At 45.3% G+C, this 24,937-nt stretch overlaps 1 protein-coding gene across 2 annotated transcripts in view; it reads left to right on the plus strand.

Annotated features, from left to right (window-relative positions):
• The window catches only part of DCUN1D3 (defective in cullin neddylation 1 domain containing 3), a 40,199-nt gene that overhangs the window by 4,795 nt on the left and 10,467 nt on the right, over window positions 1-24,937 (plus strand). For both annotated transcript variants that reach the window (XM_007657567.3, XM_001508228.5), the window contains exon 2: window positions 4,520-4,632. The gene's annotated coding sequence lies outside the window, so the exon portion shown is untranslated. The remainder of the gene's footprint in view (window positions 1-4,519; window positions 4,633-24,937) is intronic.

The following is a 24,937-nucleotide window of genomic DNA, read 5'->3' on the forward strand; positions in this document are numbered from 1 at the left end:
AGTAAAATGTTGGTGTACCTATATATAGCTACTCTTTGCAGAACAGCGCTAAGGGCTTAGTTTATACAGTGCTCTACACACAGTAAGGGCTCAATAAATGCCATTGATATTAAAATGCTATAGTCAACAATTCAGTCCAAAAAAAATCATGACTCTCCCCCCCCAGCCACCACACTAAAGAGGAACCAGCTCAGTCAAAGGAACAGGGACTCTTCATTTATTTGGCATTTTGGGGTTTGGCCCAGGTTAAGAAATTTTGACTTACTCTATATGCTAATACTGCACTTAAAATGCTCTAGCCAGCGGGCCGACAAGCTTTCCACTATTCATCCTTATTTCAATGGTTTATTATTACTCAAGGATGAAAATATCCTGTGGGCTGAAATTTCATCAGTCAATTTGGAAGCTGGTGACTTTTTTTCTTCTTTTTCTGCATTCAGAGAAGGATGAGGGGGAAGAAGGGAGTGGGAATGGGGACTGGGGATTTAATCGTAGCAAGAGGTGGGCTTGAGAAGCACCCCACCCACCAAATCATAGGATCAAATTGGCGCTAGGTGTACCGGTGGCGATTTGTATTTTCAAATCTGACAGTCCAGGCCACTGATCATTTATAGATTAATTTCTATCAAATTAGGGTGTTCCAGTTTTGCTGCTGCCCACACAGCAGGGCCTTGAGGCCCATCAAGTGCTGTTTAGTGATTCAAAGGCTATACGTTTCAGCAGACGATTTCAAATTGAATCAGATTATTTTGATTTTGATTTACACGCTATGTTGACAAGTTGATTGCCTGCTGATTTTTGGTTGTTTTTAAGGTGAGGACCTGATGTCTTAGTTTGAAACAATGGTAATTACATGGTAACTGCTGTTACCATGTCTCTTAATAACTTACAATTACCTCTTTGTATCTGTTTACAGATGTTGACACTATGTACTGGCTGAATACCAGTGTGTGACAGTGTTCAGAAGCTTTCCCCTCAGCCTAGTTTAGTATTAAGATGAGCAGCTGTCTTGCTATTCAGGCCTTAAAATGATTCTCTGATCTAACTTTACAAATGATTGGTAGTCTTTTTTTTGAGGGGGGAGGGGTTTGGGTTATCAGACTTGTAACTACAAATGATCACTTATTCATGAATTTAGTGCAGCACTGAAACGGTATCTTGGGAACTCTCCAAATCTGAGCTATCTAGAGTCTGAAATATATTAAAGGGAGAGATTATAAGAGGGAGAAAAGTACAATGGCAGCCTTGGTTTAGGGGAGTCTGAATTTACCTAGGAAGCACCATGACTGCTTAATGCCCAGACAACAGAGAAGCAGTGAGACTAATAATCTTTTCCTGCCTAAGGATCGATTGATTGAGCACTTCCTGGGCGCAGAACACTGTACTGAGCACCTGGGAGAGTACAATATAAGACAGTCGACAGACACTTCATTCATTCAATAGTATTTATTGAGCGCTTACTATGTGCAGAGCACTGTACTAAGCGCTTGGGATGAACAAGTCGGCAACAGATAGAGACAGTCCCTGCCGTTTGACGGGCTTACAGTCTAATCGGGGGAGACGGACAGACAAGAACAATGGCACTAAACAGCGTCAAGGGGAAGAACATCTCGTAAAAACAATGGCAACTAAATAGAATCAAGGCGATGTACAATTCATTAACAAAATAAATAGGGTAACGAAAATATATACAGTTGAGCGGACAAGTACGATCCCTGTCCTCAAGGAGCTTAAGTCTAGTGGGGGGAGCCAGATGCTAAATTATAGGGGAGGCAGTTGAGTATCAGGATAAGAACTTAAGGGTTGCGGAGCTGGGGGTGGGTTGGATATCAGATGCTTAAGGAGTACAGACCCAAGTGCGTAAGCGACGCCGAAAGAAGGAGGGATGGGGGCGGGGAGGGAGCAGAAGTTAATTAGGGAAGACTTCTTGGAGGAGTTGGATTTTAGTAGTGCTCTGAAGATAGGGAGAGGAGCAGTCTCTCAGATATGAATCAATCAATGGTGTTTATTGAGCACTTACTGTGTGCAGAGCATCGTATTAAGGTCTTGGAAGAGTACAGTGCGCTAGAGTTGGTAGACACGATCCCTGCCCACTGGGAGAAGGGCCTCTGGTTGGAGGGAGGGGTCGATGGCGAGAGACGGAGGTGGCGGTACAAGGAGGAACAAAGTGTGCCTGCTAAATTGTGGAGGGTGGACTCGCGGCTTCCCACTCTCTATTACGTTCTTTCCCAACCGCTTAGTACAGTGCTCTGCACATATCAAGCGCTCATTACTGTTGATTGCTAGGGAGATGAGTGGAGCATTCTTTCCTCTGAGAATGGTTGTGGCCCATTTTCCAACTAGCACCTCTTGACATTCTTGATTGCACATGAAGGTGAGCACTCAGTTATATTTATTGAGCACTTACTGTGTGCCGAGCACTGTCCTAAGTGCTCGGGAGAGTACAACACAACTGGTAGACATGCTGCCTGCCCACAAGAGCTTACTGTGCGGCCGTTCTATGCCTCCACCCAAAGAGCTTCATGTTTCCTGGGATCTCTTAGCTTTCCTACGTTGAATTGCTCCAGGTCGAATTACAACAAATCCTTGATGCACTCCATCTCCTTGTCCTTTTAAGTGCCACTGCTCCTCACAGGGAGATGAAACTCCACAACGGTTCCACTCCAGGATCTTGCTGTTGGAACACGACCTGTCATTTTTATGCGATTTTTATGTCATGGACCCCGGTCTCACACTGGTAAAATCAGGGAAATTGACTGATGCGCTTGTGAACTTGGGTTTTGTCCTGGGGCTCGCTCCCCGGGTCTGCCAGACAGTCTACCAGAAAATAGGCCAGTTTCCTTAAAGTGGTTCACTTCCTTGTTGAGAAGTAGATTGTTGGATAGTATGCTGTGTTTGGGTGTTGGCCTTTCGCTCAGCAGAGTCGGTGAAGGTGTATTTTTACTTTGGTGGGATTGGTATGTGACATTTATCCTTTTGGCTTGAGCAAATATTAAAATTCTGTTTTCTCTATTAATTTGGAAGCTGAAGAGAAAAATGTCCCTGCGTGCTACTCTGCTCCATGTGTATCCCCCAGATTTGATTCTTCCCTTTCAAGTTTGTAAAGAAGCATGAGTTCTTGGCTAACCCGATGTGGCCAAAATAATAAGCAATTAATGGACTTAATGATAAACAAAGAGATGAATTCTTGCCAGTCTCAGGTAATGGGGAGATCTTCCTAAGAAGATGACGGTGGTAGTGGTGGAGAGTTTAAGCTGTTTACTGAGGTTCTGAAATAAGCCTTTCCCCTAATGAAGTCATTTCTGACATGAAACTGGAGGTGAGACCTTGCAGGTATTTAAAAGGTGGGAAAGCTAGAGAGAGTAATTGTGCAAAAGACTGAGGCTCGTCATACCTCATACTCCCTATGACCTGGTATCTATCTGAACAGGAAAACCCAGTTTTGCCCGTTGGTAGAATTGTGCAGTAGAGCAGATTGTGTGGAAGCAGCAATAGTAACCAAATTCCTCATCTCTTTCCATTAGAACCAGGAAGGTTGGTTTTTTTTTTTGGGTCATTCCACTTTTCTCATCTAAATTTCTCCCCGCAATACTCCCACAAAATGAGGACCTATAGTCTTCTGTGGCCCTGGTGCTTCGATAGCTTTTATTCCAAAATGAGGAAGCATTGGCAACCCTGAATGGAGGATAAGGTTCTTTTCAGCTTCTTCACTCAATCCATGACCAAGAGTAGGTCCCAGACCCAACATGCTTGTGTTCTTGGCCATAAAATGAGGATTAGCTTTGCTTCCTCCTCCACAAGCAAGGAGAAAAATGGGATAGTGTTGTTAGTGGTTCTTGGATGAAAGCTGCCGCATTCATTTGAATTTCATTTTTGAAGTGCTTTTAATTAGTCGCTCTGTCCCCTCAGTGTTTCCCATTGAAATAGTACAATTACTCATCTTATAAGGTGTGTTCATTCCCAGTCAGCATTTGATACCTCAGGAAGGAAAGATTTTTAACTTTCCTGGAGTCTGTTTGCTGGTTGGCCTTATTAGTATAGTGGAGGTCAATAGTCACTAAACAGTTGCGTATAAGGTATCCTCGTGTCTAATTAAAATTTTAAATAGCGGCCTTGTAAGAGCTAATGTTCAATGTGGCTATTATTGCTGGGGCAATGTGAACTATCAGGAAGGAAAATAACGTTCACCGCCAAAGATTAAGGTAGTTCTTCAGAGAGAAATTGTAAAGAATTGAGTTTTTATGATGAGAGAGAAGTTAGTTGTCGTTCGAGCATGTCTTTGGGATAGGTGAATTATGGGAAACTAATTTTGTGGGCATATTGGAGGTAAGTCTGTTAGTGGCTTTCTCATGAGTAGGTATCCTAACCCAGATTCCAGAGAAACCGAAACATCATGTTAAGAAATCAAAATCTTCCTGATTTTTCCATGAATATCACAACTACATTTTTGTCTAGTAATTTAATTAACTCTTCAGTCTTAACAACTTCCTCATTTTTGTTTCGGTTTTGTTTTTACTAGGTGCCCTTGTTTCTTAATAGTGTCAGACTTCCTGCTCCCACCGATACTTCCCAGCATGTGCTGAAGTGGTGACAGCCACAGACCTAGAATAAAGCAAGAAGTCTATTTTCAAGGTGAGTTCACTCTTGTTTAATATCGACCCATTCTTCCAATATTCTGGTTTTGAGTTCCACAGAAGGGAAGGAATAAAGTTGTTAAATGTGGATTAGGTGACAGCTAAGGCTCTAAGCAGATACTTTGATTCAATTCACTTGGACATTCAAGTTCTGTTCCTTTAATGGCATCAGGTGATAAATATGCTGGTCCAGAATGTCCCCCTCTCCCTAGCTGATAAGATTTCTGTTGGGGGAAATGCTGTTATTGGGATAGCATTCGGTTCAGCATAGAGACTGAACTTGAGAAGATCTGGATGTATACAATCTGGGCATATAAAATCCTTAGTACTGAGCACTAAGTTTCTAAGTATCACAGAGTAAAAAGTATCCAGGTGGAAATTAGACAAAGGCCTTGGCCCTCGAGGTACGCTCATTCTATGAATATAGAAGGTGGGGGAGGACTGGAGACAGACACATCAGGAGCAGTGAAACATTAAAATGGCATAAAGGACAAATGTGCAATACACAAAATAACAAAAGTCAGCAGAGAGCTGTGGTTAAGAGGAGCAGAATTTCTCCTCGTGATTCAGAGTCCGCAGCACTGGCTATGCGGTTGCTAGCTTTCCCGGTGTCCTCTGAGGTCTCATGCTGCTGGTGCTGTTCTCGTTCCCGCCCGGGCGGTGAAAAGCAGGATAGGCTAGGGTCACCTCGGTGCTACAGAGGGGAGCCGAGGCTGGCCCTGAGTGACCGGGGGAGGGATGGTGGCTCGCTCAGCCGCGGTGAGAGGGCCCGAGAGCACGTAGGGAGGCGAGCCTGCAAATGTCGGATGGTTCGTTCGGCTCTGGAGGTGGTGAAGGGCTGAGAAGGCACAGCAGCACAGCCTGGGAATTCCTCAGTCACGGTGGGAGGGTCGAGGGTACGAGGGGTACACGTTTCGCTCAATCGCGATGGAAGAGAGGGGCCGAGGACACCCGACAGTGGCTTTTATCCCCAGTCCGGCAGGCACCTGGCATAGTGGGGGCTGGCAGAGAGCTCCTCTGCTGCGGTGGCCGGGGGCTGAGGATGCCCAGGGAGGCGAATACCAGATGTTCCTCCTCGATGGTGCGGAGGGGAATCGGTGCCGTAGGCCCCAGGTGGCAGGGAAGGTACACTTCTCGCTCGGTGAGGGAAGCTGAGAGCACAGGGAGCTGAGGCTGCAATTGCTCGATGTTTCATTTGGCTCCAAAGGCCAAGGAGGCCGAGAAGGCACTGCAGCGACTCTCCTACCCATCCTGGAATGCCTTCTAATTTATCCATTCCTTTATCCCAGGCTGCATCTTTTTTTCTAAATCAAAATTGTTTTTGTTGTCTAGGGGCTTACACCTGTTGGACTCAATTTCCCTTGTGCTTAGGATAGGTGTCTCCCTCCAAAGCTGCTCGTGCTTCAAATGATGAACTTCACACCAAAAAAGTTCCACTGGGTTTTCGTAGAGAAGGCAAGCCCTTTCACTAGGAAGGGCAAAGTTTGACTAGGAGTAGTAGCCCAGTGGATAGAGCACAGACCTGGGAGTCAGAAGGACTTGGGTTCTAATCCTAGATCTGCCACTTGGCTGCTGTGTGACTTTGCGCAAGTAAAAATAATGATGGTATTTAAGCGCTTACTATGTGCCAAGCACTCTGCTAAACGCTGGGGTGGTTACGGGCAAATCAGGTTGGACACAGTCCCTGTCCCACATGGGGCTCACAGTCTAAATCTCCATTTTACTGATGAGGGAACTGAGGCACAGAGAAGTGAGTGACCTGCTCAAGGTCACACAGCAGTGGATCTGGGATTAGAACCCATGACCTTCTCACTCCCAGCCCAAGCTGTAGCCACTGCACCATGCTGCTTTTTTTGGGCCTCAGATTCCGCATCTGTAAAATGGGGATTCATTCATTCAATTGTATTTATTGAGTGCTTACTATGTGCAGAGCACTGGACTAAGCGCTTGAAATGTACAATTCGGCAACAGATAGAGACAATCCCTGCCCAATAACGAGCTCACAGTCTAAAACGATTAAGACTGTGGGCCCCATGTGGGACATGGATTGTGACCAACATGATTACCTTGCGTCTGTCCCAGCGCTTAGAACAGTGCCTGGCGCGTAGTAAGTGCTTAACAAATGCCATCATCATCAATATTATTATTATAATAGATGTTTAACAAATACCATTAAAAAATAGAAAAGGTACCATTAGGCATTTTGCTTTTTGCTGAATCTTCATTTTTATGCTGTTGTTTAAACACGATGTGCCAGGTACTGAACTAAGCACTGGGCTAGTGAAGTGGACAAAGCCATTTGGTTTTGTGGGAGTAATGGAACAAATTCTGCGAAAATCAGTTCAGCTGGTCAAAACTCCAGACTGGCCCTTCTTCTCAAGGCCAGTTAAACTCATTCCATGTCCTACTTGCAAATGCCGCAAGATGAATTCACTCCTTATATGATCAGGAGCAGTGTAGGGATAGCTTCAGCACATACCGAGTGGATTTATGCAGCCGTCTAAACCAGCACTTGAGTTTACCAAAACTGCATATTCTTTTATGGCGATTTTGTTGGCGAAGGGGCCAGCTTGAAATGAAAACACAGATGATCTTTGTGTTCCCCGCAGTGCAGATTTAATATTGGCCAGGACCAACTTCCCCAATATGCCGAGGGCTTGGTTTTGAGGAGGAAGAGCTGGGCTGAGTTGGCTATGCCTTTGTGGTTGGCCCAGGTGGAAGAGGGGAAGAGGCTTAAGACTGGGTGTGTAAACAGCCATCTCGAACTAAAGCCAGGGTATTCAAGATCTGGTGCTCTAGAAGGGCAAGAGGACCCACCCTGTCTGGTGTCGGACCCTCCTGGGCGTTAAAGCTTAGGAAGGGGGCACACAGTTGTCATAAATGAGATGGAGCTCTAAGGCGATTTCTATTTAAAAATGACTTTTCACTTTCCAGCTTCTTGCTCATAGATCAAAATTTTGGGTGAGCGGGAAGCAGGGGATATGATGCAAGAAAACTGTGGGAGAGGGTTGTTTTTAAGGTTAAAAAAATTCAAAAGTGAAATCTAGCTGTGGGCTTAGTGAAGGAGCCAAGAAAGATACTTCCAAATGCAGGCTATGGTCCCTTGAAATGTATTTTATTGAAGAGAAACCATTAATGGTCTGTGCTTCCTCAACATTTTCTACACATCTTACACTATCATCTTTCATTATGTATATTTGTTCATCGGTCTGTTTTCTGCAACTAATCTTGTTCTATAATTAACTCGGCATGAAAGGCTGGAGGGCTGGAACAACTCCTTTTAATAAATTGTTTAATGCTTCAAATTGTAGATTTGCCAAGCCCCTTTTCTCTCCACTCAACCCCCCCCCCAACCCTTTTTGTGTGTTTTTGTACAGACTTGGAGAGTTTTTAAATAAAGCCAAATGCGTGTCTTCCGTTCATATCCCACAAGGGAGGGACGGCTGCTTATCGGTCGTTCTGTCCTAGATTTTTCTCCTCATTTGTTTAATATAGTGTCTAGACATGATCATTTAATGAAGAACCATCTGATGTTTCCCAACTGTGGTTTGACCTGGGCCTGCATACCTTGCATGATGGAATTTGCAAATTTACTCTACTAATGTGTCTGTCTCATTCTTAGTTCTGCTAATTTGCTATAAAAAAAGGTGAACTGAGGTTGGGGAAGGTACTCAGGCGCTTCTTACAGACCTTCGTGAAGGCGAAGAAAAATCTGTATTTCTGTTCAGGTTTCTCATGATCTCCTTCAGCTTGGAAATGATTGGGTCTCTGGGTTGGGACAGAGTTTTGAATTTTAGTAAGGCTACTTTCCTGTCTTGGGGCAGGATGGGATTTCTGGAGGACCAGAAGAGTGGCTATTAGTTATGAGTACTTTAGCCCTCTTCTCTTCCAAAGTTCACACTTGGTCAGAGAGAAATTATTCCAAGTTGGGGAAAGGAAGAGTGAGCCCTGCCTGCCTCTGTTTATGGTGGGAGTTAGATGTTTAAATGAAGATGAGGATGTAACTCTATGAGGAAACATCAGCAAAAACAAGGCCTTTAGAGATTGAAAGGTAGCCTTCCAATGACGGCACTTGAAGCTCCCAACTGCATCCCACCCACCATTGTATTCAAATTGAGTGTGTTCCACCGAAGTCTGAATTTTTCCCTTTTTTTAATGCTAAACACATGACTAAGAAGTGGAGGAAAGGGATGTTCCGTCCCTATTGTACTCTCACAAGTGCTTAGTACAGTACTCTGCACACAGTAAATGCTCAATAAACACCATTGTTTGATTGATTAGCAGTCTGGCTGTGATCCTGAACCTCTGAGGCATCTGCGGATGAAACTTTGTAACCTCTTTATAGCATCTCACACCCTTATGTCTAGGGGTCAGCAAGTGGTCCTCTCTAGCAGAGTTTAGAGGAAAGTGGCAGGTCGAGAAAGTGGATGGTTCTCTGATGACTTAATTGTTATTGCCTGGTGATTCTCTTTCCAGAAAGAATCCCAAATATATGCTTAGGTTTTATTTGGACATTTTGTTCTCTTCCAAGTGCTTAGTACAGTGCTTTTGCACACAGTAAGTGCTCCATAAATACAATCGAATGAATGAATGAATGACATTTTGGTTTGGATGAGCCCATTGTGAAAGTTTAACTCCACTGAAGTAGTGTGATGTGGATACTTGGCCTGGGGACAAGATTTGGATAGATTTGGAAAGCTCCTTGAGGGCAGAAAACTGCTTCCTATGCTTATGCTTAAGCACCTGGTACCCTGAGGTCCCATAAGTGACCCCCACATACCTCCAGGTGATATTGCTGAACAGACAGTTAACCAGGCCAGAAAATAGTGGGGAAGGCTTATAATAATAATAATAATGTTGGTATTTGTTAAGCGCTTACTATGTGCAGAGCACTGTTCTAAGCGCTGGGGTAAACACAGGGGAATCAGGTTGTCCCACGTGAGCCTCACAGTCTTAATCCCCATTTTACAGATGAGGGAACTGAGGCACAGAGAAGTGAAGTGACTTGCCCACAGTCACACAGCTGACAAGTGGCAGAGCTGGGATTCAAACTCATGAGCCCTGACTCCAAAGCCCGTGCTCTTTTCACTGCGCCACGCTGCTTCTCTATGTATATGTATTATACATATGCATCTATGTATGCAATATGTATGCAATGTATGTATGCAATATGTATTATACATATGCATACATCTGCTTATATGTATTAGACTGAAAATAGAGTTAAACCAGTATACTTAAAGCCTAGGTGATACATTCCCTCATATTGGATTATTTGCATGGTTAAATGGATAAAAATTGTCAGTAGTGTATATTGTACAATATGACGATGTGTTTTGGACCCCATTACTCATGATAATACCTTCTGAAGCTCTTTGAGTAATCTAGTGTTGTCGAAATGGTAAACCTAATCTTTTGTGGAGCAACCTGTAAAATCTCTGTTCTTGGGGTTTTTTTTGTTCAGGGAAGAATGTTAATCAAAAACAATGCAGAACCCAGAAACTTAAAGAAATGTTTCAGTTAATGATTTAGAAATAGGGCTTAGGTTCCTCTGTCTCTTCCTCTCTCTCCCCCTCCTCACCCCCACCCCATCCCAGTTAAATCAGTTCAACGTCTGAAAATGAGTCACGTGTAACATTAAAAAGTTTTCTTTTTGAATAGTCTCAAGAAGAGGCCCATTACATTTCCAACCCTGTAAATACTGCCACAATTCAATTGTCAGTTGTGCCGCTGTGCCATAGCTGAAATAAATGCATGAGAAATGTCAGTTCGATTTTTTTTTTCTCCTCATTCGAAGTGAGAAGACTTTTTATTAAAGAGGCGATGGATGTCCGTCCTTTTAAACAGTCCTTTACTATTTTCTGACTCACTGTGAAGTCATGTGTTCTGAATTTTCAACACTTAAACTTGTAATTTTCAATGTATTGTGTTAAAACACATTTCTAATTTTGGCGTTTTCTTTTCAGTTTTAATCCTAAAACTGGAAACGCTATTTATAAAGTGCCATGCATGGGTACAGAACTTGCATATGCTCTGCTTTCCACGCTGAATCAGATAACTGTAGATGGGGGTGGGGAACAATAGCCGGCTATTTTCAGATCTTTAAAGCCTGGCAAGAAGCACTGTGTAGGCCAGCCAAGGTGGAAGCTGCTTTGCACTTTCCTGGCAAGTGTTTGGCTCTGAACTGGTATCTAGGTCCCAGATGATATGAGTTTGCTTTTTGGCCTTGCCAAAATAAAAAAGTTAACTCTCTCTACTACCCGATGCTAAGGAATAAACTTGACTACGATGGGCTGTACATTTTGTCCTCTTCACCAACATGTGCTCTGTGGCCCACGAAGTTAAAAGCTACTCTGTCATCTAATGAACTTTATTAAATGTCTTTTCCAACTTAGGACGTTAAATTAGAGTAATAAAACATACTGGTCTTAGTATTTAACCTCTTTCATCAGTCATGTTTTAGCAAACTGAATACCTTTTTAAAAATAAGCAGTACCCTAATATGGCTATTTTTGCTCCTACATCTTCTCATGCTTTGAATCTCTTTATTAGAGTGAGAAGGACTCTGGCCCAAATCAATTACGAGAGTGTTATTTTTTTTTCCCCCCAGATTTCCACTAAGTCCCCAGGCACCTAGGGAAGCTTTCATTCTATAACTCAATGCTGTGTTCACCGAGTGAACCCTTTGGGGTCTTAAAGCTAGAAGTGGGGTGGCAAAGTGCTGAGATGAGCTTCAAAGAGACTGTTGAATGGGTGGAGCAATTCGTGGCGAGGTGGGAGGTGGCACTTTGCCCCTAAATCAGCCAGTGTCCAGTTCTGACTTCTTTGTACTTGAGGTGAACATTTTCAAGGGGGAGAAAGAGAGGTGAGAGGGAGGAAATAGGACTGTCTTGGCAGTGCTTAGATATTGAAAAAGGAGGGAATGATTTGAACATCTAGAAATAATGCCGCCTTGTGGCGAGCTGGAGGCTGGGTCAAGGAGGTGACATTTCTCATCTCATGGCTTCCTTTTTCTCAGAAGAGAGTGAGGGAGCCTTATTTATTTACACTCAGCAGCACTTTTACGTACTCCGTTCCTCGGTAGACGTATACGCCCCCTCTAGACTGTAAAATCCTTGTGGGCTGTGATCATGTCTACCAACTCTTTCTCAGACATTTAGTACAGTGCTCTGGGCACAGTAACTGCTCAAATACCATTGAATGATTATTCGATTATTTGTCTTTACTCAGTTGTAAATATTTTTATATTAAGCTGTCTCCCCTATTGGAGTGTAAACTCCCTGTGGGAAGGAAACATGACCTTTCTGTAGAACTTCCCAAGTGCTTAGTACACTGTGTGCTCCGTAAATACCATTACTCATATTTCGAGAAATTAACTTTCAGAAATCAGCTTCCACGAGATGTTCACTTGAGCATTTAGTTCTCATGGGGTTGCTGTTTTTAACTCCGAGACTACGCTGAAACTCGAGAGTAACTCATTTTTTTCCTCGTTTGATCCACATTTTGATATATTTTTATGAATGTAGGTAAGGGTGCGGCTAATAGGTGAAGAGCTCTAAATATGGCCGGATTCACACTTAATATGTGCCCTGAAAATGTGGGTGTATTGTGAACCGGCGTATTGTGGGGTAGAAAAATGTAATTGGTTAATCTCCCGTTGCTGGCATGCTGCCCTACGGGTAATTACAAATCACACTGTGGATGTCTCTCTAATGCCCTTCCCCATTATTCCTCAGCCCTGCAGCACTTATGTATATATCCATAATTTATATTAATGCCTGTCTCCCCCTCCAGACTGTAAGCTTGTTGTGGCCAGGGAACGTGTCTACCAATTCTCCCAAGTGGCTAGCACAGTGCTGTGCATCCCGTAACCACCCAATAAGTACCACCGATTGATTCCTCGGGATTTTTCTGACCCTGTACACCCTCGTTTCATCCTCCCTCCAGCCCCTCACCATGCTCCCGGGCCCGCCCCCTCCCAGTGACTGATCAACTGGATCTTAGCTCTGGGCCCTGTTTGGCCTGGCTACCTCACTGCTAGGTCTGGCTCTGATCTTCAGGTTCCATAAAGCCTGCAGCCTCCCTCCTAGGTCCCTGATCGCCCTCCTCCTCTCAGGTAGCCTCCGCATCTCTTGGTCCGTCCTTTCTCTCTCATTCCTCCCTCCCTCCTTCTGGCTCCTGGGAGTAACCACACCCCTTGCCTTCCTGCTGCTGCTCCTGCTGCACACCAGCAGGGACTGGAAGGGAGATGACTTTATCAGTGATTGCTCTGAAAAAAGAAATGCATTTGAAGGAAGACAGGCAAGGGAGGCACATAGTTACTATTTTGGAGGGGGAGGAAAACTGCTCAGAACAGGGCAAAGGGAGAACAGCACCAGGGGAGGGGTTTGAATTCCCTGCAGGGATTGGGCATTATGTCACAGGGGGCTTTTGGATCTTGGGCTGTGTCAATAATAATAATAATAACTGTGGTATCTGTTAAGCACTTACTATGTGCCATGCACTGTTCTAAGCACTGGGGTAGATACAGGGTAATCAGGTTGTCCCACGTGGGGCTCACAGTCTTCATCCCCACTTGACAGATGAGGTAACAGGCCCAGAGAAGTTAAGTGACTTACCCAAAGTCACACAGCTGACGAGTGGCAGAGGCAGGATTAGAACCCACGACCTCTGACTCCCAAGCCCGCACTCTTGCCACTAAGCCGTGCTGCTTCTCCGTAATTAGCACGTGACATATCTCCAGACTTTATGCACCGTGGTCATTCCGTTTAGACTGTGAGCCCGTCGTTGGGCAGGGATTGTCCCTATCTGTTGCCGAATTGTACCTTCCGAGCGCTTAGTCCAGTGCCCTGCACATAGTAAGTGCTCAATAAATACGATTGAATGAATTCTGGAACCAGGGGCAGTGGCCACTAGATGGCACATTTCAAGGTCAGGGTGGCTATTTGGGAGGGCAACTTTTTAAGAGGAAATACAAAACTGGGGTAAAAACCATTTACACTCCCCGCAAACTCTCCCCAAATATCAAGATTGCTCTCTTAAATTCCAAGGCTCATTTTCATTTTAATCATCTAAAAATCTTAAATCCGGTTAATGTGCCCTAAGGTCTAATGGCAAAGATTGCAGTTAGCAGGGAATAAATGTTGAAAAGCAGAGCCTAAATGTCTTAGCCTCAAGTTTAAACCTGTTGGGAATGTACTTCCAGTAAACCAAAATACACGTGTGTGTTCGTGAGGTGTTCCGTGTTTTTTCCATCAAGCAGCGATTTTTTTCTGCGGGGACTTAAAGCGGCGGAAGATTGGGTGAAGGGCCGCCATTCGAATTGAACACGGCTCAAGCCAAAATAAATTTCATTTCTGAGCTCCTTTATTGTTCCAGTATTTCATCCGTAAAGGTTTAGCGGTCCTTTACTTTGTAGCTTTTCGAGTGGAGTTCTGAAGTCAAGAGGCATACAGACCCGTGTGTGAGAAGATGGTGGCAGAAAGTGGGATCGTGTTCTTACCCGTCGAATGAAATGGCAAAAGTGTTTTGTTGGACTGTCATTTAGGTAAGGTCCAGTTTCTCAGAAGATTAGGAAAAGGCCTGTTGACTCTGTCCCTTCACCCACCCTTGACATTTAGGTGTACGTATGATCAGTTGTAGATTCCATTATTTCTTCAGCCATTTCAGCCCAACCTACTTCCTCATGTCTCCTTGTGTTTCTTTGGGCTCCTTTTGTTTGTAAATCGCTTACGACTTCCTGTCTTCCTTCGATTTCCCTAGATTGTAAACCCAGCGAGGGCAGGGACCAAGGTCCTTTGCTTCTGGGCTACTCCCCCAGATACCGCAGTGTCCCACGACCAGTAGGCGCTCAATAAATATGGTGGTTTGATGGGCAACTGACTCTTATTCAGCCAGTGCAGGACGGCTCCCTGAAGGATACTGAGGGACTCAGGTGTGCCCTGCAGTTGGGGAGACTGTCACACTGCCATTCAAGAAGCAAGTGGGCCGTGTTGCGGGATAAAGGTGCTTGAGGTGCCGTTGGATTTTTCCAACAGAAAATTACTGGATTCAAACAGAGCTCAGACATTAGAGTGCCAGGCTGAAAGTCAGGAGGCTTGAATTCTAGTCCCGACTCCTTTTCTGCCTCGTCGTGTTGGATTTGGCAAGCGGTATTGCATCTGTGGTCCTCGTCAGGTTGCCCAATTTTTAAAAAAACAGACCCCACCTACCCGCCTCTGCCCTCTTTATCAGGGTGGCATGAGAGTAGAATGGGATGCCAGCAAATTGTTTTCCATAAGACATCTGTGAGGATGAATTGTGGACCCAATAAGGTGTCCTAAGCCCCTCTGAGCCAAGAAGCTATAAACCAAAGGTCAGCACCCTATGGTCTGCAGGCTGAAATTATTATTAGCCCAATTTGGTGATTCATTAGTGGGTTTTGGCTCAGGTTTGGGACTTATCGCTGGCCCTATCTAACTGGGACCCAGCTGCAGCCACTGAATCACAGGCAGCTTGGAAATGTTCATTAGGCTGGATTTGGCATGTCCCCCACCCCCTCTTCCAGGACTCGACTGCACGCCCCCTTGTTGTTAAACATTAGGTAGCTTTGGGCTTTTTTTGTTTATGGCAGATTTTCCTTTTGCACGTCAGGGACCTTTTTAGGCCATTAAAGAGAAAAGGAAACCCAAGATTGAAAGATGTTCTCTGACTCGTCATCCCGTCTTGTTTTCCCTGAAATATTTTGAATCATTTTGGAATCATTCAAAGCTTTTTGCTTCCATTAAAGGGCACATTTTATCCATTTTCTCCTCGATGCTCTAAAAAGCACTTCCTTCTCTTTCTTTACCACTTTAGAACCCAGTCCTCTTCTCTTTCCCCACTCTTTCTCTGACCTGAATCGTTTTTACCACGGCTCTTCTTGAGGAGGGAAGGTCTCCATTTTGATTTATCTCTCCCGTAAAACGGAAATAATGCCGCCCTTAATCATCAGCCTTTGGGTTGGTCATTTAGCAGCTGAGAGCTCCAGGCTTGCTTCCCCTTCTCCCCCCATGAGCAAGTAAGCTTAATCACGGTCCTCCAGCAGAAGTCATAAAAAAAATCATCCTAATGGCTTCGGCCCTTTTTTGCAGTGAAATGATGAATTCTGAAGATCGGTACCCACCGTGAGGTGGACTCGGTGCCTTCTTGAGGGGAAGAAGTTCCTTCCCTACTCTTTCAGCTTGCCCCATGGTTTCCTTGTGAAGTCTCTGTTTTGCTTAGGAGCAAAAACCCAATCTGATCTCCAGCAACTGTTGTTCAGTCAGGCAACTGCCGAACACCGCATCCTTTGGAAAGCGATTGAGAGAGAAAGAGTTGATGTGGTAATTGGGTGTTTGAATACTAATCAACTATAATTAGGTAAATCTCCAGGGGAGCTGGGATCCATAGGCTAGGCTGGTAGTGTGGAATTACTGCCTAATCAGTGGTTTACCTTCAACACGGTCTAATCTCAGTTGCTCTACTTCAGCGTGGAGGCGTATGTGCAGAGAGCAGAACGGACCTGCAGTGAGATGACTGCCGGGAGGCTGGTCGATGACATTTTTGTTACCAAGCTGACTCGTTCATCTGTGGGTACTAAAAGCCTGGTCTTCTGCAAATAACCAGATGCTGGAAATGCTTTATGCAGTCACGTAATTATTGATTATGTATTCCTTCAATCAGTAGCATTTATTGAGTGCTTACACTTGGGATGTACAATTCGGCAACAGATAGAGACAATCCCTGCCCAATGACGGGCTCACAGTCTAAACACTGATGCCTGACAACCTGTTTTGTCATCTGTCTCCCCATCTTAGACTGTGGGCCCATTGTGGGGCAGGGATTGTCTCTATCTGTTGCTGAATTATTCTTTCCAAGAGCTTAGTACAGTGCTGTGCACACAGTAAGCACTCAAATACCATTGAATGAATGAATAATTGCCTCCACCGCCCAATCACCCGCGATGCCGGATTTCTGAGGAGGATATAAACTTCTTTTAAAGTAGCATTAGCAGCAGATGCTGGGGTAGGAAGAGAGGTGTTAGGATGCCTGAGATACAGGCTCCAGCAGTGAAGGGGTCCGTCTCTAGACTGTCAGATCCCTGTGGGTAGGGACCGTACTTGGCTATACGCCCTATTGCGTTTTATTCTCCCTAGAAGTTAGAACAGTGCTTTCCACACGGCACTCAGTAAATAGCCTGGATTCATTGACTATTAATTGAATCTCACCACCTTGGAGTAGGAAGAGAAGCGGAAAGGTAGGGTTACCATTGTGTTCCTGTTGTATGCAGCATCGGAGAGAGTGCGGTACAAGTGCCCTCTTACCTTTCTCTTCCTTCTTCCCTCTGTTTTTCTTTTTGTCCCCAGCTGGCATCACTGCTAGACTTAATTCCCTATGTAATAGCACCCCCCCCAAACACCATTTTTGAGTTTCAAAACTGATGCTAAAAGTGGGGCAGTTATGCTTCCCTACTAAAAAGGAACAAACAACCAAAAAATAGGAACTCATAAAGCTACCGAAATAATTTTTTTTTTAACTTCAACAGTTTACAAGAACCGGGGATATCCAAGTGCCATATGTGAAATTGTCTGGTTGTAAAGGAATTTCCAGCAAGGGGTAGCACAAAGCATGGAGCTTATTTCAGCTATTTCGGACCACAGTGTATTAAAGCAAGAAGCTGAGGAACCCGGAGAATAAAAGTGCTTCATCGTTTGGTATTTGGAAACATTTTAGAGGGTATGTGTGTGTTGGCTCAGTTGCATTTGGCAAGGCGCAGTAATATAGCAGGCTCACAGAGCATCTAGTTTTCATGCCCTAACTAGGTATATTATCATTCTACTCTAGTACTAAGGAACTGGAACAGTAGAGCGTACTTTGAGAGAACTTCATGCCAAACGCCATGCCACTGGCCAGACCCAGCCATGTGACCAAAAATAATTTTTGCCAGTTTACTCCTGGTTTATTTTGGGGGTCAGGGAGCTCTTTAGGGATGATGATGATTTGCTAAGGCACGGTCACGGGAGCCTGCCTTACCCAGACTCGAGACGCCTCAGCCTACTGCTTCAGTACATTTTAGGACAAAAAGTCTCGGGGAAAGTATGAAAACACAGACACGAGCGTCGTCGTTGACTTTGGACAAGGGAACCGAACGCCCCGCTTCCCCCAAACAGCCAAAAGGTATTTTTCAGCCTAACGGTGACAGCGTTGACTCTTCAAATTCCATCGTGGAAAAAGTTCTCAGTAGCATACGTTTTCCTTTTCATCTGTCAGGTTTTCTTGTGAAGAGACCTCTGCAGGTCGAGCCTTTCTGAAAGCAGCATTTGAGCTTGCTTTTGTCCCGAATGGTGAGGTGTTGCAATGGAGCTACTCTTCTTTGGTGGAGACTTGGTCCAAAGACCCGGTCAGAGATTTCATACTGGAATTGAATCCTTTTGCCACGAAGTCAGACTTTGCCAATGTAATGTGCGTTTCTGGCAGCTGGTCGCAAGCTGTGTAAAGAATTCATGCACCGAATGTCCTTTTGCATTCAGGGTCTGGTATCGTTATTTTGAATAAGCAACCCAAAAAACGCCCCCAGTGAGCGCTATTGGGTGAGGGCTAAAAATACCATTGTTCATAAGAACATATGAAACGTCTTCCTGCTCCGTACTGGGGAAGTCGATCGGGGATGGAGAAGTTTATAGGTGGGTACGGAAGTTGTAAGAAAGTCTGTGTGTCGTCCTCTTTCTTGCTAACTGATAATAATAAATACAGTGCTCTGCACACAGTAACCGCTCAATAAATATGATTGGATGAATGAATGAATAAATCACCCTAAAGTATATGACGAAAAGAGAAGCAGTGTGGCCTAATAGAAACAGCATGGGCCTGGGAGTCAGAGGGCCTGGGTTCTAATCCCAGCTCTTCCACGTGCCTGCTGTGTGACCTTGGGTAAGCCACTTCTCTGTGCCTATTACCTCATCTAGAAAATGGTGACTAAATCCTTTTCTTCTCAGACTCTGAGACCCATGTGGGACAAGGACTGTGGCCAACCTGATTAACTTGTACCTACCCCAGTGCTTAGAACAGTGCTTGGCACATAATAAGCACTTAAGTACTATCATTATCAGAAGCGGCATGGCCTAGTGGCAAGAGCACAGGCGTGGGAGTCAGAGGTCATGGGTTCTAATCCTGGTTTTGCCACTTGTCTGCTGTGTGATGTTGGGCAAGTCACTTCACTTCTCTGTGCCTCAGTGACCTCATCTATAAAATGGGGATTGAGACCGTGAGCCCCACGTGGTGCAATCTGATTGCCTTGAATTTACCCCAGCGCTTAGAACAATGCTTGGCACATAATAAGCGCTTAACAAATACCATAATCATTATTATTAGCACCTAGCTGGCACCTTTCAAATGCCAGAACACACTTCATGTATTCCACTTCCTAGACGCACAAGGATATCCTTGGGTGATAGACAGCTAGTCAGAAGCCAAAATAACATTCCACTTCCGTGGCTCACTGACCCAGCCAGTTGTAGAAGAAAGCCAGTTTGTTTTTAGTCTGCTTTCCATGTATCAAGTCATGCCACTGACCCTGTAGAGATCAAAATCTGAGATACTTGGAGGAAAATTGACAGAAATAGCATAGCTATCAGTAGGTCATACACCTTTCTCCCCCCGCCTTGCACGTCTCTTTGGATAGGCTTTGAAGGTGCAAAGTGAAAGGAAGGAGAGTAAAGAAGAAATAGGACCAAAGTAGTAGGTCTAGGCCAGTCTCTGGGGCTCCTCAGAGTTTCCACTTGCGAAGCAGCATGGCTCAGTGGAAAGAGCCTGGGCTTAGGAGTCAGAGGTCATGGGTTCTAATCCCGGCTCCGCCACCTGTCAGCTGTGTGACTTCGGGTAAGTCACTGAACTTCTCGGTGCCTCAGTTACCTCATCTGTCAGATGGGGATGAAGACTGTGAGCCTCACATGGGACAACCCAATTACCCTGTATTTATTTATTTTGATTCTATTTATTTGCAATTGTTGTAATGAGATGTTCATCCCCTTGATTCTATTTATTGCTATTGTTCTTGTCTGTCCGTCTCCCCCGACTAGACTGTAAGCCCGTCAAAGGGCAGGGACTGTATCTGTTACCGATTTGTACATTCCAAGTGCTTAGTACAGTGCTCTGCACATAGTAAGCGCTCAATAAATACTATTGAATGAATGAATGAATGAATATTTACCCCAGCGCTTAGAACAGTGCTGGGCACATAGTAATTGCTTAACAAATACCAACATTATTATTATTATTAGAGGGTCGTGTCAGGGAGGGTATCAGGCTGTCTGCTCTGTCGATATGTCACCTATTTTCTCATCTCCCCCTCCTCCCCATTCCTTTTCCGCTCCCTGGTCCACGCCACCGACAATTGGTATATATTCCGGCAAGTCACTTGTCAGAACTTCATAGACACTTACTTTGGTTAGAGCGCTGTACTAGACACTTAGGAAACATTCGGAAAAAGTGTAACATATTTTTCTTGCCCTCAAGTAACTTACAGCCTAATGAGGGAAAACGGATTTAAATGAACGTATAATGGTGTGGGAATACAAAGAGGCCATCTTTACTGTGGATTTATAAATCAATAACCAAGAACAGATAAATACATAGGAGTGCTGAGGTGATGGGGGTATCATGAACCATATGGTGTTGGTGGATTGCTTAGCACCCCCACACTTCCTAGTCCCTGCCCGGCATGTTCCTTTTGGGGTTTAGAGGGCAAAGAGTGGTAGGTGGCCAAGTATGCAGCACCCATAGGGCAAAGTGTGCTTGGAGGTTTTCTGCCTGGGGCCTCTGTGGGATGATGATAATAATAATTATGGTATTTAAGCACTTACTATGTGCCCGGCACTGTTCTAAGCACCGGGGTTGATACAAGGTAATCAGGTTGGACACAGTCTCTGTCCCACATGGGACTCGCCGTCTTAATCCCCATTTTACAGATGAGGAAACTCAGGCACAGACAAGTGAAGCGACTTACCCCAAGTCACACAGCAGACAAGTGGCAGAGCTGAGATTAGAACCCATGACTGTCTGACTCCCAGACCTGTGCTCTATCCACTACACCAAAGTGACCACAACGTGCGCTGAAATGCCATGACCCAGCATCGGGCCTTTGTAGCTGCTGTGGTTTAAAAACTTGCACCGAAATGGGTACTAAAGGGAATAGATTGCCAAAGAAGCAACAGGTAAAATAAGAGCATAGAGAGAAGTGGTAAAAAAAAAAAAGGGGGGGGGGTTAAATAAAAGCAGAGACATACCCGGCAACGATGGGGGGCGAGATGGTGTCTGAACTGTTGCTTGCGAGCCACTCGAATAGCGCTTCGGCTGCTCTGGTGTATCCTGTAAGACCTTTGGGCCCTGAGTGCGAATGCAGCTCTTTGGCCCTGGGGCTCAGAGTGGAGGGGCCAGAGAGCCTTTCAGTACACTCCTCTGGCCCACTGCTCAGGTCCAGAAGTCAGTGGTATTTATTGAGCGTTTACTTTGCACGGAACACTGTACTGAGTCCTTGGGGGAGTACAATCCCAGTCGGTAGGCCCGATCCCCGCCGTGAAGGAGCTTACAATACGCGAACTGTGTGTTAGGCTTGGCAACCCTGGCCGTTTGCCCGATGGAGTGGTGGCTTAAAATAGAAGGCCCAGACGAGTTTGTCGTGGGCAGGGGACATGTCTGCCAACTCTGTTATACTGTATTCCCCCAAGTGCTTTGTACAGTGCTCTTCATTCAGTCGTATTTATTGAGCACTTACTGTGTGCAGAGCGCTGTACTAAGCACTTGGAAAGTACAGTTTGGCAACAAATAGAGACGGTCCCTCCCCAACAACGGGCTCACAGTCTAGAAGGGGGAGACAGACAACAAAACAAGCATCAGGCATCACTACCATCAAAATAGATAAATAGAACCATAGGTAAATGCACTCCATTAGTAAAATAGAGCAATAAATATGTTACAAATGTATACAAGTGCTGTGGGGAGGGGAAGGGAGTAGACCAGAGGGAGGGAGTAGGGGCGATGAGGGGAGGAGGAGCAGAGAGAGGAGCAGAAGGAGCAGTATTTCAGTCAGTACTCAGTAAATACTACTGATTGATTGAGTTGCTGGAAGTGGCTGATTTCTCCGGAAGCAGAACGACGTAGGAGACGCTTCCGGTCTTACTTTCCCATTTGTGCTTACACGGTGACATCAGAACTCCAGATGGTGTTTTCTGATGTCTGCTCTGTTATATCGTACTCTCCCAAATGCTTAGTACGGTGCTCTGCACACAGTAAGTGCTCAATAGATAGGATTGTTACCTGCTCCCTCTCCTTAGATGCCTTTCCACCCCTTTGATGTTGACTGACTTTGTTAAACTCCCTTTTATTACTGATCTTATTCCTGGCTCACTCGTCCCCAGTCCCCATCACTGGGCCGGCCTCTCCCTAGGCAGGGCCTCACTTTTTCACTTTGACCTCACTTTTTCACTTTCACCTCGCCCAGGGGAAGGGGAAAGAGTTGCTGCTGCTTGTGGTCCCCGCCCCCCACCATGTTTCTTTCACTTTCTCATCTCCTCTTCAATCAATAATGGGTGGTATATATTGAATGCTTACTTTATGCAGATCACTGTACTAAGCACTTAGGGGAGTACAACAGAGTTGGTAGAATTGATCCTTGCACTCAAGGAGCTCACAGTCTAAATCTGAGACCCGAAAGCTTGTGGGCAGGGAATGTGTCTGTTTATTATTGTATTGTACTCTCCCAAGAGCCTAGTACGGTGCTCTGCACATAGTAAGCACTCAATAAATGCGATTGACTGATATTAACATAAATTACAGGTAGGGAAAGGAACTAAGGAGAGAGAAATCACACTCATCCATCTCAACCATCTATTGCAGCTAATAGTCTCTGATCTCCCGCCCTGCTGATCCTGCCTCTGCATTTCTGACTAACTCAGATGCCGCCTTCTCCTTCCTTCTCTCTGATCAATAGATCACTGGCAGTTTACGGAGCACTTACGGTGAGCAGGTGAGCAGAGCTGCTGTGTGCAGCACTTGGGAGAGTGCTAAGAGGAGCCTGTAGACACGATCCCTGCCCTCAGGGAGTTTATAATCTGGCAGACTTGGGGAACTTCAGCCTCCATGTTGCAGATATTTATGAGCCCCCAGCAACCTACTTCCTCATCTTGCTCAAGTCTGCTGACCTCTTGCTTCACCTCAGCCATCCATCAAAATGGAACCACATTAAATCTCATCATCTCCACAAAATACTCCATCTCTAACCTCACCGACTTGGACTTAAAACTATCCAACCACAACCTTGTTACTTACCACCTCATCCACATCCTTCAAATTCAGTCATCACTTCCCCACCGCGACCTCGGGTCTGTGGACTTGCTCAGCCTATCTCCCGTTATCACACACCCTCCCGGACTCCCTTCCAACTCATCCTCGCTCTCCAGCGTCACCGTCTACACCAAACTCGACTACCGTGCCCCCATCCCCAGGCTCACTCTCACACCACCAACCCTCGACCACCCCCGCAGTCCACTTCCTCCGCTCCTGCACCTGTGCAGATGAGACTACTGGGGAAAATCTAGATCTGAAGGGGATCACTTCAGATTCCCTCAGACCTGTTAAAATCAACTCTGTCTTCTGATAATTTTTCCATTCTCCTTCCATTGACTCTTTACTCCCGTACTTTCCCTCCTATCTTTCCAGTTCTCCGGAAATCCCCAGGGCTTGTCCAACCTAATTTGTTTGTATTCACCCCAGTGTTTAGTCCGGTGCCTGGCATATAGTAAGCATTTAACAAATACCAAAATTATTATTACTTTCTGCCACCCTAAGCTCGGTAACTTTTCTAACTATTTTGGGAAGTTTAAGCCTAATGTCTTCTCTTTTACAAAGTCCCTAGCATCTCCATCCTAACTGCTACTAGGTTGATCCAAGCACTTTATCCTATCCTGCCTCGATCGCTGCGACGGCCTCTTTGCCGACCTCCCTGCCTCCTGTCTCTCCCCACTGGATGGGTGGTTGCCCATCCACCTCCACATCAAACAGAAACACCGTCCCATAGACTTTAAAGCGTGCAATCACATTGCCCCCTCCTCCTTTACCTCCCTGATTTCCTACTACAATCCAGTCCACACATTTTGCTTTCAAAACTCACCTGTGCTGGGAAGAGCGGCCCGGGAAAGAGTCGAGGGCGGAGACTCAAGTTTACTGCGCGGAAGGAGGCGATGGTAGACCACTTCCGGATTTTTCCCAAGAAAACTATACGGATCCACTACCAGAACGATTGCAGATGGAGAGCTGGACGTTCCGGGAGAATTGCGTCCGTGGTGTCGCGATGGGTCGGAAACGACTCGACGGCATAAGACAAGACAAGCAATGCCAACCTAACCGTTGTACTCCGATCCCGTCTAGCTTGCCACCGACGCTTTACCCATGTACTGCTTCTGGCCTGGAATGCTCTCCCCCTTCATATTTGACAGACGATCATTCACCCCACCTTCAAAGCCTTATTGATATCCCATGTCCTCCAAGATGCCTTCCCCGACTAAGCCTTCCTTCTGTGTCTCCCTTGCACTTGGATTTGGCCCTTTATTCATCCCACCCTCAGCCCCACATCACCTATGTACATAACTGTAATTTAGCGTAATGTCTGTTTTCCTTCAAGACTGTGAGGTCCTTGTGTTCCGTGAATGTGCCTATCATTGTACGCTCTCAAGTGCTCAGTACAGCGCTCCGCAGACAGTAAGAGCTCAATAAATGCCACTGAATCCATCAGCTTTTTCCATTTGGTACATCAACTCTCTTCCCCCGATACTCAGTCACACCTTTTTTTGCTCCTTCCAAGTTCAGCTTTTATAACTACACCCTGCTCTCGACTCGAGTTGCCTCTGACCCATTGCTCATGCTGTTCTCCTGGCCTGACCCGCTCTCCTTTTCCCTCTTCATTTTCAAAGCCCTCCCGAAGTCATACCTCCTTCAGCAAGTCGTCTTGGAATTAATCCCCCAAACCCTAAGTCATATCAACAGAACAGCCTCCCTTAGTAATCGCTCGGTGGTATTTTTCGAGCACTTATCCTGAGCAGAGCAGGATACTAATTGCTTGGGAGAGTCCAGTAGAGCTAATAGATGTGATCCCTGCCCTCGAAGAACTGGGGGAGTTTAGAGGGGGAGACAAGGCTAAAATAAATTACAGGTGGGGGAAGCAACTGAGTTTCAAGATACATAGGTGCTCTGGAGAGGGTATGGGGTGAGTACCCAGGTACTTAGGGAGTAAAGGCCATGATCCATTCATT

This window comes from Ornithorhynchus anatinus, chromosome 2, assembly GCF_004115215.2.
Source record: "Ornithorhynchus anatinus isolate Pmale09 chromosome 2, mOrnAna1.pri.v4, whole genome shotgun sequence".
In the NCBI taxonomy this organism is placed as follows: Eukaryota; Metazoa; Chordata; class Mammalia; order Monotremata; family Ornithorhynchidae; genus Ornithorhynchus; species Ornithorhynchus anatinus.